This window comes from Falco cherrug, chromosome 14 (assembly GCF_023634085.1).
Source record: "Falco cherrug isolate bFalChe1 chromosome 14, bFalChe1.pri, whole genome shotgun sequence".
Lineage (NCBI taxonomy): Eukaryota > Metazoa > Chordata > Aves > Falconiformes > Falconidae > Falco > Falco cherrug.
In genome coordinates this window covers 13,856,308-13,872,808 of record NC_073710.1, presented here as the reverse complement: position 1 = coordinate 13,872,808, position 16,501 = coordinate 13,856,308, and the positions used below count along the sequence as shown (strand labels likewise).

Here is a 16,501-nt window from a genome sequence, read left to right as displayed (position 1 = left end):
AGCAGCTAACGATCCATCAAAAAGGCCACTTTCACCTACCCATGGGGTTTCCAACACATAGTACTCCAATCTCTACAGAACAGCCAAGTTTTACAAGGTCCCTACGATGTTTGGTTTAGCTTTCAGTGTAATTCACTTTACTCTTCTGCAAGATAGTAATAAAACATTCAAAGTTATATTCATACAGGCATGTGTATAAATATATGCTACCACCTTCTTTAAAGCAGCATGACTTTTTAAATGAGAAATAAGGAGATCTTACACACGGTATCTGTGGTGGAGAAATTATGAATATAGGGAAAAGCTTGAACATACATCAAATTCTATAACTCCAGAAACAGATAAACAACTCACTAGCACCCTTTGCACAGCTACAGAAAAATACACACCCAATATTGACAGACAGGGGTTTATAAATAAGTAATTCATAATTAAGGAATGAAATATTTGGGTTTGTTTCCTCAAAAAATGATGTTTTTCTTTTTATTTTGTTGAAAACTGAAATCACCTCAATTACAACACCACAATGGCTCCAGCATAATGAATTAAACGAAAGTCACACGTATAGATGCAAATATAACCTGGCTTTCCTAAGCATACTTATTAAGTACATTTGGTGTATCCATTTAATTTTTTACTATTGTTGTATGATGTCACATTACAGATGACTCATACCAGCATGGAAGACATGAAAAAGAAAGCAATATTATTTTGGTCAGAAAAATGCTTTCATTCTGATACAATATAAGCGTGTGAAGTGTGGAGCATTAGGTCTGTGGTGGAAGTGGCTTAAATATGAAAAGCCCTTCAACACTAGTTATCATAGTGCATTCATATGATAATAGCTACTCCTAAAAAGAAAGGACACTTCTTTTACCCCCCAGTTTGGCACAGAAAAAATAAAGTTGAACCCCTTAATATGCAACATTTACTTACTAAGTTTCCGTATCATTTAACTTTACTAAACAATAGTAAGTTTTCTTAAATATAAGCCATCAAATTCTCTACTAATCCCACAGCTGTAAAATTAGTTATTCTGTCCTGTTTAGTAAACACCTCTGGGTTTACATCCTTGTGCCAGGTGTAAATTTAACACCACAGCAAGCAGGCTGTGAGGTCACCTCTTTTGGCTGCTTTGTCTACAGAAATTTATGGATGCAACCAAATTCTACGTATTAAGGCCAGTTCAGTCTGCTTCATAATCGCCTTCTGTTAACCAACGATACTGCTGTCTGAGATGTAGTGTGGTATGGAGTCTCCTTTGAGCCAAATGGTCTTCAGTGCCACGCACAGGATACCTAATTACACTGGGCAAGTACAATTGCTATAGGGATCTATAGCATGAATAATATGCTCCAAGCAGAAATGAAATAGGAAGGTATGCTTAGGCAGCTGTGCATTGTTAAACCTGTTGTGAAAAATAAATAAATAATAATAACCTGCTTGCATTAATAGATTTTGGATGCACTTGAAAATTAAATTCACTGATAATTATTCATCATTAACATCACATAATGATCTCAATGATGAAAATAAGTAAACAAATATGACCATTATTCCCAAACTTCTCGATACTGTTATGTAAATCAGTAAACACTTTATAAAGATACTTACTTAACAATAATGGAAGAGCCAAGCTGATACATAAGCTGCTTATTATCAGCTATTCAAGAGTGAAGTGCTGGAAACAAAATCGTAATCACAAAACCATGCTTAATTTACTAATAAGTATTTAAAGCAAAAACTGTTTGCTACCTTTTGTTTTATCCTCTGCATATAAATGTACAGAGAGGAAGCCACAAGGCTAACATGTCTTCAAGATAATAAAAATATTTCTCATTCACTACTTGGGCTAAAAAGAAATCACTAAGTCTCTTTATGGTAATTGCTTCTGTTTTGAGTTATAATGTGAAAGGACTCCACGCAAGTCATACCAGGTTGGCTCTTTAGTGAGTGACCTACTGCTCGATAGGCTGCAATTAAGCTAGAGCTGCAGGCAGTGTGTCTCCCTGGCTTCCCTGTGCCCCTCTCGCCTTCTCCCTTCCTGAAGTTCACAGTCTCTGTCCAGTTACACAGCGGCTGCCACAGCAGTGAGCCCTCCAACTCCCATCGGCACAAGAAGAGCCAACAGAATAAATGAACAGGGTTCCACTGAACTTTATGAAATTACTTACATTCAAAACCACTACAATTTGGCTTTTTACAAACTATATTCCTCCTAAAAGGAAAGGTGCAGAAGACACTCTTAAAAAGTTAAAGCTAAAATAAACTTAATTAAAAGCCAAAGCAGTATTATTAACAACAACAAAGCCGTCTTCTATCTTCTTTTTTTTTCCCCAAATAATCTACTTAAACCCTTTCAAACATTTTAACATCAACTTGGCTGCTGAAAGCCTACAGTTTCCTACTTCTTCAAGCTGAAAATATGGAAAAACTGTTAAAGAACTTATAAAGAAATTCCTTTTCTCTTGTGGAAAAATACCTCATAGCCCTGTACCAGTGGAATACGGATCTGAAGACATTAGCTGCCGCAGCTGCCAGGACCGCTGCTCTGGTAAGCGTCCGCAAATTCTGTGTGCAGCACTTCTACCCAGGCACTGCACAACACTACACAGATAGCGAACTGTCAGAATCGTTTGCTGTGGATGTTTCTCGTCTTTTCACAAAATCAGTCTTGCAACTATCCTCAACATTACTGTTATTTCTGCACATGGATTATATTCCTCAATGACAGCAAAGCCATCTCCGTGGGCAATTGACCAAACTGCAACATCCTGATTTTTTCCATTGTTATCTAGAATTGCACAACATTTAATTTTGAAATCCTGTTTTCCTAAGAAATCTGTAAAAAATCTGCTTCCCACTTCTTTAAATGTAGTGGATGCCAGGTTTGAACTAAGATGGACTTTTTCTCATAAGGAAGAATTCCATTAACATATTTTAACTGCATACAAGCAAATGTTGGCAATTTTGGTACTGAATAATAGCTCTGCAGGGATAAAGGGAAAAAAGACTTAAGTGGCCACCACACAAGGTCAAATCACATCAGAAAGGCACATGAGTGCAATAAGATTCCCAAACATTGTCCGTGTAAGTTATCAGTTGAGGTATGCAGGACTAAGAAATGTTAAAACAGTGTCTAGTCACATACATGGTGAGGCGTTTACACAGAATGTTCAGATGTAAGGAGAGATCTCTCTAAATAATTGCGAGAGCATGCTTTGAGGGCACTTGTACCTACATAGATGGTATGTCTATGTTCCACACTTGCAGTCGTCACTGAATTCTGGAAACTAAAAGCCAGCAAGTTTCAATTTTAACCTAAGTCTGTTCTTCTGCTGTTAGAAAATAAAATTCATCAATATTCCTAAAGAAGGTATGCTAGTCAACTAATTCAGAACACATCTGTCATCAACTTGAAAAACTGTATAACCATGCCCACAGACTATGGCACGGAGTAGAGCCAGGGTCTTGACTCCTCCAACACATCGCCTCCGCTGCCCTTGCCCTGAGACCGCAGAGCTCCCAATGCGCAGCACAGCCCAGCAGAGGTGGCGCGACAGGCTTACCCCTGCTCTGACAGGCTAAGCTAAAATGTCAGTCTGCTCTACAAAACTTCACGCACAAATCTGAATGACTGTTCACGGATGACTAATAGATAAAACTAAAGAGCCAGCAAACACTGTTCTAATGACAAGACCAGTCGCGGAAGTGAAGTCTAGCCAATTTTAAATTTCTTTCATCATATTTATAGCAAAAATAATCCCAAACAATCATGATGACTTCCTGTGGGCTATTAAATGACCATATGCCAAATTACAATAGACGAAACAATTTTTCTGATTTGTCTAGGCCATAACTTCTGGATGATACATTAAAATAGCAATTGTTCTCAGGAATACACTTGGCAGAAAGCAGTCAAGAGCACAGCGTAGCAATATAATAATGGATGATTATGTTCTGAAATGTTTTGCAAAAGTATCAAGTAAATATAGTAAACTCCCAGACCAAATGAGATTTTAGCTGTAATTAGAATTAGCTGAAAAGATGAATGATCTATTTTACAATAATTTTATCATCAGACAAGGAAATGAATAGTTTTTTAACGACAGAATAAATATTGTATCATATTAGTTCTGGAGTTAAGAGTGCCTGAGATTTGGGCATAAGAACGGAGAGGTGGGCACAGCTGGCTGAGCCCCCGGTGCCTGTGGAGGGAGAGACCCACTGCGGCCAGGCAATGCCCCCAGCCCTGCAGGGGCCCTCCTCCCTGTAATCAGGCATAGCAAAGCTAACAAGAATCTGGGCATTTTTGTGCTTTTGGGATAGGGCTGTTCTGAGCAGCCTCAGGGCTCATACTCCTGGTTTAACTTAAATGGTTAGCTAAAAGTCTCTTTCTTCCTTGAATACTGTAATTGAGGTCATGAAAAATAAGCAGTTCACATGGAAAGAAGGTAGGAAAAAGATTTCCAGATCAAACAATCAGTCGAGTCCCACTGAGCCCATACTGGTCAATCTTCAGGATGTCTAATGAATTTAACTACTTCGGGAGTTTTTAGTAAAGTACATGAATTGAGGGATGTGGAATAGTTTTGTGCACAACTGTTTCATTACTCGTGCATTGGTGAACATATGCATAGCAGTGTAAAAGCAGAAGTTCAGTCTAGCAGGTATTTTTATCCTCTTGTACACTGCTGCATTCAAAATACCTGATACCTGATGCCCAAGTATTTTCAAGAAATACATACAAATTAATATAAAAATGTTTTTTAAGGATCCTAGTTCTTGCTGCAGAAAGCTATTCAGCCCTAACCAGTTTAGTTTCACACATCTTGATAACCTAACATTTGGTTTTAATTTTTTTTCCCCTGTTTAACAAACTTTGTTCTCTTCCCTTGACTCATTTCAAGAAAACAGTACGTAAAGGTAAACAAATAGCCTGGTCCCTTTTGTTTATGAAACAAGATAAAATAAGAACGAGTACCTTCCACATTTAAAATTAAATTAAGTTATTCTCTTAATTACTTTTTGATTTTAAACTGTTCTGCATTATCAGATCAATCTCTGAATACTTTTTAGCTTAAACTCACTATACAACATACTTGTTGAAAGGAAAGGATCTCATTTTATTTACATGAAATAAAATTATGCAACACATCAAGATCTGCTATACAACACATCTAGTTTCCATGACACATATAGCAAAGCCAGTTCTTAAAATAAATCCTTTAGTCCTGAAAAATGCCAAGCTTTCTGTGAGATACCCTATATCTGGACAAAACTGGAATTAGGATTATTGCATTTTTCCACTGGAACTAGAGTATGCCTGATTTTTCCTTGACAGAGCTACTTACATGATACGCAGAATTGAGAGAGGTACAACACTGGTGTATCATCATTTGCAAGGTCTACTTTAAATGGAATGAGGCAACGTCAGCTTTTTTAACTTTCAGCTGCACCCCAGCTGTTAAGGGCTTTCTGCATGTCTTTTCAGTCAGGAAATCAGCCCATTAGGAGATGGAGTTCTGTTTCTCCAAACGAACCACTTATCCCAGGACAGCTCTGGGACATAGAGATCTATTCATACACCAGCAGAGCTCCCTCCCAAAGTACCAGGACCGTGGCCCTTACCCATCGCATACAAAAGAGGAAAATTAAAAATGAAAGGACTTAATATATAGCAAACTGACTTTATGAATATGACTAACCCCATGAGACTAGTCATGTATATATGTATCTACTGGGAATCAAGCATTAAAGGCCCATATGCAGTAGCCTAATGTAAAACATTTTGTTTAAATGACAAGAGCTCTGACTTCTGATATAAGAAAAGATTTTCATGCTGTGTAAGTAACTGGTAAATCTCATTCTTCCCAATGTGCAATTCTAAAACAGACCGCCAGAAACTAACACCCCGTGAGCCCTTCTGAAACACTGAATCTTCTTGCTGAAGCATATTTCAGGTCTCACTGGAGTGAACAGCAAACAACCCTCATCTGAATGCAAATTGATATAAAGTCTTTTGTGTCATTCACAAAATATAATTAGCCTTATGAGACAGAAGTGTTTAGTCAAGAAAAGGAAATTTTTCATATTTAAAGATATTTGGGAAAAAAAGTCTTTTAGTTATTCCACTGAATGCTGAGAACCTTATACTCCCCGAGTTCATACTCTGCTGTTTTGCACAGGAACACAATGCAATTGTAAAGGATTATAAGCAGAGGCTGCAGTTCTGCAAAGTATATATATATAACTTTATATATGGTGTGCAAACAGCCAAGGTACTAGGGGTATCCTACTACAGAGGGATTCTAGGTCATGGCAAGATTTGTATGTACTAAATACATAAATAAAATCTTTGCAGAAGTGGTGATTCTCATCTTTAGCAATAGAAGTTGCTTTAAAAATGCTAAGTTTTGTAGAATCCTATTCTGAGTTCTGTAGAATCCTATGAAAGGAAATCTTAATCCTTTGCATTTTTAAATTATGTTTTATAGCACTGTATTGGATTACTGAGATGTTTAAAGCCAATAATCCCCAGTTGCTCCAAACAATAGGTTTTGAAATGTAGCCATATTTTCCTGTAGCAGCTTTGAGACTCAGTATTAGGAAGCCATAGACAAAACCATAAAATGATGCCTCTTTGAAAATAGAAGTCATTTTGCAGGGAAGAGGAAGAAAAATAACCTCCTGACTAATATGATGCGATATATCCTTCAGTATCCACCTCTGAAATCATCATGGAAGGAAAGTATTTTCATCAGGCTTTGATTTAATTTGTACTCATTCAAGATGACTGAAATTGCTGTTTGGTGTGCTTCATACAAAGCAGTAGAAAGTAGGAAGACAACTTCGTACATTATGAAGTGAATGACATAGAAATAAGCCTGAGAGAGTGATATTAAAAGGCTTGGGAAATGAAAAATGGCTGTAAACAGAGTTTTACATTTACTTGCTGCCCTGGGGAGATCCACTTAAGATAAATGTGACAGAGGCTGTCTGTTTTTAAGCATAAACTCTACGGGAAAACAACTAGCACAAGAAAGGTAGTCTTATTAAAGAACGTGGTGATTGATAGAGTCATTTAAAGTAATGACTAAGCTCTTGGTAGAGTTTATTTTAAATAGTAATTGTGTTCTTGTGCACCTCAGACAAAGTGGAATTCTCATAATTTCCTGTATACTCAAAGGCCAATATAGCCACAGCCTACGTCCATGCTAGTTTCAATATAGTTTGCTATTATTTAAGTGGCTATAAGTGACACCCTGAGGAAGAAATAAAGGACAACTAAAGTCACCTTACATCCAACTACAAATGCTGTACTTACATGCTAAGCCAACCTTAAATATATTTTTTTCTTTAAGAATTTATACTTATGAATAGCTAAATACCACTTGTGCTGTGACTGACAGTCTTTTTGGTTTATGCCAAAAGCGAGACAGAAAGTCACAATTAAACAGCGATAACTGAAAACCTATCAAAACCTAATGACTACAGCCAGGCCTCAATCTGTGGTGCTGTACTTACAGCTTCATTTCTAGAGGCAGCTTCAGCAGTGCTGCTGAAATTCCCAACTATTATAAGCATCTTGTGTGGTCTTTATATGACTAGTGTCTTCCTCTACAAAACATTTTTCCACTTTGAATATAATTCTACTAGACTACTCGACCTGCCAGTCCCTTTCAATTTGGTCTCCCTCAAGTAGGAAAGCTTCTGATAAAAGATTGCCACTTCGGAAGCACATGCAAACCACCCTGAAGCAGTTTGTTTAAGGCTAGTAACCATTGTGACTCTCATTTAGAGAGGTTCACATAATTAGATTCTCTATAACACTTATCTTTATAAAACTTGACAAGTTAGTGAATTACGAAGAGTCTCTTTTTTCAAATAAATTTGCTAGAGAAAGAAAGGTGAGAGCTACATTTCTAATCAAAGAGCCTTCTCCTTTTCTCAGTTTTCTTGGAGCTGCAGAGGGAAGAGTTCAGATCCTTCAGCCATGAACATGTAAGGTTCTTTTTGATGGTTTGCTCAACTGTTCCAGTTTAGTGCAAATTTCTTCCATAAAGAGCATAAAAGCCACTTTGAGATTTTCTGAATGAAAAACTGAATCAATAATTAATTTTTTCATAGGCAGAGATTGTCTGTGAAGAGACCTATTTTGGCTCAATAGCATGAAATAGTAACATCAGAATACTCAAACACATTCCTAATACAGTGTCAGTAGTTCTAATAAAGGAGACCACCACTGTTTAAGTACCTAATGGGAGGCTACAGCTGAAAGGACCAAAACTGCAACTTTAAATTATTATCTACAATCCAGTAAATCACAAGATTGTAATTCAAACAATATTTGCATAAATATCATCTGAGATGTCTGGTTGTAAGCAGTCACCATAGAATATTTCCATTAAACTTAAAAAACAAACACAAAGAAAACACCACCTTCACTAGACACAACCTTCCCTCTGGCTTCCTGTGCAGCCTGACCTGCTTCGACTACTAATCAGAGAAACTATGCATTTTCAGTGTTCCAAAGCTATAAGGACTAAGACATAATTCCCAGTATTATGCAAAATAATGCATTATCCCAGAAACGCAACAAGAGGTGCTAAGGTGATGCAATTAGATGCTAAGCGTATAAATAGCACAAAAAGATAGGCTTGTCAGCTTGCAATTAAAATTTGTTTTTCATGCAAATGATACATTTGCAGAAAAGGGCAAATGGTTCAGCATATTTTGCATGAACGTAACTCATTGTGAGTTAAACCTGTTCATTACATACCTCTAACTGATCATATGAAACACTAATACATACCAGAGATCATGGATTGGCGCTATTTCTGACCTGTAAACAGAGATACTGCAACAAAACACTTCATTTCTGTTCTTCTGATAGAAGCCATTAACAACAGCAGCTTTAAGGCAATGCCTTCCTACAGTAGGAACAATGTCTGGCACCATGAAATCATGCAGCAGGGGCAAAATTCAAATACCTCAAACCTATAGCTGCTCTTGCACAAAAGCTCTAGTTTCAGAAAATGATGTTCCACAGAAAGCCGGTCATAGGAAATTGGCAAAAATAGACATTTGTTTAATTAGATTAATGTTACTCACAGCTGAAACCAAGGATCAGCTGGAATCAGATGTATCCTGGAAGTGCATTGTATGGTTTGGAGATACAAATACCCTAACTTTTGCCACCATTTCCCTGATGTCAAGGGTAAGTCTTGACCTTAAGAGTGCAATAATCAGGACTTGTAGCATATATCTGCACCTTAGATCACCAACACCTTTTTTAACAGGACAGTATAAAAGCACTTGAGCGTGAATGAACATGTGTGTGCAGTCAGGTAAAGCTTTAACTTCCAAATCAATAACGGATAGTTTTCTCCCTAATTAAGACCAATTAAATGTTACTTAAAAATGAGCTTGTGAAAGAGGAAAACCACCTGACGCTTGGTAGAACTGCTGGATTAAAAACAGTCTATTTCTTGGATGGAATGACCTTAATATGAGACAAATACAGGGGAAGGGATTTATATTCATAGGAGAAAAACAGAGTCCAGTAACAATAACAAAAACAATTAACACACATGAATATATATATATATTCACACACACATATATATATAAAAAGACTGAAATCTTTGGTCAAAAGAATAGGATAAGGCATTTTTTCCCATTAAATATACCCTTACATTCAGCAATATTTCCTACCAAAATGCTCTTTTCAAAAAGTTGCCAGGGTGATATCACTATTTCAATCCAACCAATTTCCTTTGAAGTCTCCCATAATGGTAATGAAATAAATTGCTCTTGCAGTAATTACGTTTTTTCTGGAAAGGGAACTATTAGGGTGAAGAGAGAGATGAGAGTCTGTCACCAAACATAATCTTTCTAAATACATTGGTACTTGTTACACTTACTGGAATAAGAATGGAATACTTAGAAACTTTGGACCTTCCCAGTCTTTGTAAAGGAAATGTCAACTTCACAGTTGAAGTAAGAAACAAACTAAAATCACTGCTGACAGTCCTGGGAGTGCATAGAGAAAGAAAATGGAAGTTGTGTCAATAGAAAGCTTTTAAAGACCATATGTGTTAAGCCCAAGAGAGCTAGCATGAGCTAGGAGCCCAAATTATATGTTGAAGCAAGTAGCTGGTGGACAAGTTGAAGGTGACTGAAAGCCCAAGACTAATGAGCGAGTGTATTGTATAAAATGGCACTCTCCATGCGAGCACAAATACATCATGCTTGCAAGAGCACGAGGCTTTGGAAACCAGGTTACTATAGTTCTGTTAAGAACATTCTGTGTATGGCAATTCGTCAGATCAAATACCTCTCATCTCTGTGAATTTTATCATCTTTGATAGAGAGAAATGAGGCTTTCACAGTTCCAAGTAGTTTCAAATTACATAACTTTATGTTTCATCTGTACTTTTCCTCTTGTTTACAAATCAGGCTAAAATCATTAGTTGCAGCGTGTTGAGTGTACCAGGAGGTTTGTTTATGTTTTTTCCTCACTTTGCTCTCCCTGTCATTTGTTGAAAATTGCCATATACTTGCCAAGCAACCTGTAGCATCCACTGATTTAACCATCAGAACAGGTGCCATAACCCTCTACCTTGTTCTCCAGTCTAGCCTGATATCTCAGACTTCACAGAATTTATATCGTACTTTATATACAGTATTATATAATACTGATGCTCGCTGATTTTGTTCACATTACAAAGAATCTGGAGTTTTTCATTTAAAAACCTATGCAAAACTTCATTTCTTTGTGTATAATAATAGAATACTTTGCTTATTTCTTTGCATATAATGCTGAACACTTCCATCTTCCTTTTTCCTTCAAATCACTTTGGTAAATAACATAAGGTTACATAAGACTAACCCATACAGATTAGTATTTGAATTTCTTTATGGAATCTTTACAGTATCACATCCAAGGATAGTGATACAGTGCTCTTCTACAATGCTAACCCTATATTTTCTTGCCACTCCAAAGGCCAAAAGACAGTGTTTTCAACTTAAAAACTCACAAGAGTGAGCAAAAGGAAAAGGAATGATTTGGTACTACTTGTACTTCACCTACAATCAAAAATAGCTTCCTGGAAATGCAGTGGTCAGAGAGAATAAAGCACCAGACAGGCACCAGCTGGAGAAACTGGATCTGGGGATTCATCCAAGAACTGGGAACACATCTTTCTGAACAGACAGGCATGTTTCTTGTTCAAATGTAATGGCTGTCAGGGTAAACACTGCCTTAACATGTTTTGTTGTTTTTTCTAAAACTTTTTGTGCCAATTTTGTGGACACCTTCTGGCTTAAGCTTCAGTGAGTGAGCCTAACCGGAAGGATGATAAATGCATATTATAAAGCAGGGAGAACTCATCATGAAGGTCATAGGCAGGCACTTATGCTATGCTATTTGTAAACACAGCTATAACTAAACCCAACTATAATATGTAACACGAGTGATTATGTAAGAATAAGACTGCCAATATGAATGTTTAGTAAATGCATATTTAATAATAGAATTTAATTAAACAGCATAAAAGTAATTTTCCATACGCAAGATGAAATCGATAAAATTTCAGAGATTTGCCAGCCAGTAAAAGTGTTGCCATTGTTTGCAACATGGCAAGGGCTGCTTGTGAAGCTGACAGCACAGGCGTTAGGACTCATTCGTTAGGCTTCATGGGGACTTGTTCTAGCCTGCCTGGGGCTTGGGTTTAGTTAACTTACGTGGCTGTAACAGGTTATCTAGGGACTAGGTGACTACTGCCTGATTTGTTTTAACTTTTTGCTTAGCTTTAGGTGGCTGTGTGTTGTAATGCAGTTGGTTAATGTATATGGAGCTTCAAGCACCCTGTACTAGTGGCAGCTGTCCCTGCCCTTGGCAGGGGCGTTGGAACTGGATGATCTTTATCCCTTCCAACCCAAACTGTTCTGTGATTCTATGATATGTATTGTAATGAACAGATAACAATTCACTATTCCATATAGAACACAGTACCTATGACCCCTGAATAAAATGCAGCATAGATACAGACATGGGATGATATAAGGAGATTTGAAAGCCCAGGTACAAGAGGATAGTGGAGGCCCTAGGGCTGTAAACTGTTCACCAGGGGTCAGCTACTGGCTATTAAAGAAAGCAACCTTGGAAGCTGCACAAAACCAGGTTTAGAGATAACGCAGAGAACAAAGGACAATATTCAATATACATAAAAACACACCATTGACAGTAAAACTGGATGTAAGCGGAACTACAGACCAAGGAAGAACATGCACGGTGTGGAGATGTGCAGTATAATGTAACAAAAATTACTCCAGGTGGGTATCAGAGCGAGGAGGAAGAAAGCACCACCATTGTATTGCTCTGGGATGCAAAGGTCCTGCATCCCCATCCCTGCCTGAAGATGTCTGCCTGAGAGGCAGTGACATGTGACACCTGTGAAAGGGTAGATACTAGAAAGTTTCTGTATATCACTTTTCACTGTATGTAACTTGTATAAGAGCTCAACATGGATGAACTAATAATTCTTTGGTTAGACTGTTAAGACTTTACAGTGCATTCTTGGCTTTACATATACATTTCATTCCTTTGGCCTAAACAAGCTCCACAAGCTGTAGCGTAATAAACTGATGGAGACTTCAAGCAATGTAGTCTGAAACCTGGATGCAGCACACCAGTAACTGCTCACAGGCAAAGTATTTCAGTCTAACAAAAGACAATGTTGTCAAACGTGTGAGCAAGCTCACATTAGAGAAAATGGAGTTTCTGCTGAAAGGAGGTAACAACATGTGGGGAGCAGAAGTAACCTGGATAAATAACTGGGCCAACGGAACATCAAACTCTGCTTAGGAAAGCTGGTTTTGACAGTCATTAAAAAAAGCCATTATCATTCTAGCCTTTGCTGGGAAGTTTTCCCACTTAAACATTTAATTGGTCTTTGCATTTGTTAAATGAAAACACTCTTTAAGCAAATCAAATAATTACAGATCTACAGGGAAAAAAAGGTCATTCCATTTGATGCAAGATTTCTTGAATACACAACTATCATATTATTCTGTTTATCCTGCAAGCAGCAAAGTAGCAGTAACCACTGGGTCACTAGCTTTACTGTGAAACAGCACAACACAGCCTTTGTTGAGCTTTCCTTGGGGTGAGTCATTGTGACTCACTGAAAGCGTATTCCCTGGGATGGGGCTGTTCTCCCCTGTGTCTTACGCAGGGCACAGAGGGAGAGAAGATGGAAGCGGTACCTTTGGACATGTAACCAGAAGAACATGGCAGTGAAGTTTGCAGTTAGTACCTAGTCTTGAAATAAACAGCTCATTAGTGAGTGCTAAATGTTCATGCAAGCACATTCCCTTTAAAAACTAAGAGAAATATTCTTCTCTCAAACATGCTGCAACTCATAGATGTTGCCCACAGTGAAAGTACGAAAACAGCTCAAGAGGTCAAGGAAGAGCCTTTTGGTTGGTTGGTTATTTTTGCTTCAGTGCAGCCTTGGTTCACAGAATAGCTTATAGCATGAAATTCAGCCAAGATAGCTGGGAGGCCTCTGAGTGACTAGACATTTGAGCTTACGTTATCTGTTTTTCTGTTTTCGGGGGACAGAAGGGAGAATGGAAGGCCAAGTACCCAAGTTCAGTTGCAAATGCAGGTATAAAATTTTAAAAGTACAAGGGGATCAGATCCCAGAACCATGACTTTTCAGTATTTTAGGCTGTTCTTTCTAAAAGAAGATCATGTTCATAAACAAAACCAGAGAATACCCTAGAGGGTCAGTCCTGTATTTGATTCCAAACATTATATTGGCTCAGACTACCCTTTTTCTGGCCTCTCCTGTTATGCCATTGAATTCATTAGTTTGTGGCTACCGGCCAAAAAAAATGGTTAATGCATCCCAGAGCCCATATTCTTTGAAATATCTTCTGAGACAGGAATTTATAGCATTGCTATAATAAAACTCAGATTTCAACATTAAAGTATAAGTCTGTGTACTTGCCACACATACCAGAATTGTACAGAAAATTTGAACCATGAAACCCTGAGGAAATTAGGAAAATATGCAGCAACATCTAGAAAGAGGCCATTAGGACTTGGTTACACCTTTAGGAACAACCTTAAGCAAGAGATAAATCACACATGATGTTACACAGGTAGTGGCAATAGACCTAAAAGAAATGCCTCTGAATCACAAATACTCCACTTTTTGCACACCTAAGCATAGCAATTTTACACTGGTCTAGAGCAGTTACTACCTTTGGTAAGAAAAGACTGGACTGAGTCCTGACCCTGCACTCGCTTTGCCCCTCCATGCCTCTGTCCAGCTCTGAGAAGTTTGGTTTTTTGCTTTGATGTGGCTGTTCAGTATGTTGTAGTCTATTCTCTTTTATATTATGTCTGTTATTATGCATTGAAAGATTATTAAATATGTGCTTTCCATCCCAAAAGAGTACATATCAATCTTCTCCAGGCATTAAAAAGTATTGCTTTTATAGACAAGAAACTGTACAGCTTTTTCCTGTACAGGAATAGAAGTATAGACTGCCTAAAACCTTGGAACAAACCTTCATTTATGAGACAAGGGAATCATTTTTATTCCACTACATGAATTCAGTGGGCTGCCACAGGCCAGTCATAATCTGTTATTGTTTCCCTGCAACCTTGTACTATTAATTTTTCTTTTTAATGAACTGTCCAGTCTAGTTTAGCTATGGGAACTATGATGGAGCTGCAATATAAATGGTTTATGTCATGCCTTTGTCAAAAGGCTTTCCCCTTCAGCACTAGAATGTAATTGAAAAGCCATTTTAAAATAAAGTAACTGAATGGTTGCAAATGCAGGTTGTCAGGAATAAAGTGGGAAAATCCTTTGCATTACATGAGATTTTACCAATCACAACTTGTGTAACTTTATTAGTGTTTATATAGATTAGTAAAGCCACATAAATTGCATATGTTTGCATGGTTATATTAGCAAGTATTCCTGAAAGACACTGAAGCCATTTTTGAGAAGTTTTTCTTCAACTGTGACTAACAATGCAGTAATTGGATTGATTAAATACCTTAAAAAATTAAATACACTAATTATTTTTTTTATTTTATAGGGTACAAATATGTCCACATTTGAGATGGCAAACTAGCTTCTGAGTAGAATTCAAGACAGTTTTTGTTGCATATGAAACCTTGAATGGCTGAGTGCAGTTATCTTTTTATATATAATATAGATGTGCAAGACACACAGTTTATTTTTCTGTGATGTTTATTTTTCTAGCCCTGAATGTGTGTGTGTGTTCTTGGAGGCATGATGGTGTATGTTTTAATATATGCTATTACCATCATCACCATGATTATTATTAAAGCTCAAAGACAGCAACTATAGAGAGCATTTATAGTTATAGCTGAACACGTTTTTCTCAATAAATTCCCATCAAAATTGTTTCTGAAAGACTTTGATTTAGCTTTTGGCTTATAGGTCTCACTTTTAGATTAACTGGAAATTTTGTCAGAAATTTTATCAGAACACATATTTCACAACTATTTGAAGTTGGTTTGACTTGCAAACAACTGGATTTTTGGTGAGTTTTTTAGACAACGTATCAATCTTTTAATGCCTTTTTCTCCTCTTATGACCCATCTCTGCAGTTTGTGCAGTGCAGTCTCTCCTTTGCTTAGGTAAATCTCACCCCTTGGAAGAACCTCAGGAGTTTCCCATGACTCAGCCCAGCCAGGCTGCTCCAGCCCCAGGGCAGAGAACACTACAGGGCTGGGATTCCCCAGAAGGCTGGAATGACCCAGAGATAAGAGGTGACTCAGTTTTCTCAGCATTTGAGCTGAAAAACAAACTTTTTGTCACTGAGAGCTGAATTTCAGTTCAGGTACCACTTAGTTATTTCCAACAACAAAAGACACATTTCAGAACACTCAAGATTCTTTCAAGGCAACAGCACTTCATAGAAATAATTTTCTATTAAAAAGCAGATAGGAAAATCTAAAATGTTCATATTACAAGGTATTGAGATTATAAAAGGACAGGAAATATATTTCCCCGCTGGATAACTTTTAGAAGTCTTTGTAATTTCTAAGAAAATAATAATTCCTCTTTGGTATCTGTTTGACCAGGATATGTCTCATAATTATAATATACATAATTACAATAATTCCAACAATATCTCCAAAAGTGTTTTAGCTCAAGCAAGTCTTGAAGAGCTCTAACAAAGCAGATGTAACAAATTCAGACTCCATCTCATTACACAGACTATGTGAGATGAGACTGACACAAGCAGATTACTCTTAACATTTCATACTCAGGCCTTACTTTAAAAAGAACCTAAGGATTCAATGTATTTTGGAGAGTTGTCCTACTAAAATCAAAGCTTTTGCCCTCACATATATGAGCCTATTTCATTTGGACTACTAATATCCATCCAAAAATATATGTAATAAACTAATCCTGCACATATATTAGGTGTTTGTTCTGTG

At 37.2% G+C, this 16,501-nt stretch overlaps 1 protein-coding gene across 3 annotated transcripts in view; it reads right to left on the bottom strand.

Moving 5' to 3' along the window:
* Positions 1-16,501, bottom strand: part of CDH11 (cadherin 11) — a 247,226-nt gene that overhangs the window by 21,620 nt on the left and 209,105 nt on the right. Inside the window, exon 3 of one of the 3 annotated variants that reach the window (XM_055726787.1) lies at positions 40-145. The exons of the other annotated variants lie outside the window; for them this stretch is intronic. The gene's annotated coding sequence lies outside the window, so the exon portion shown is untranslated. The remainder of the gene's footprint in view (positions 1-39; positions 146-16,501) is intronic. 3 annotated transcript variants of the gene reach the window in all.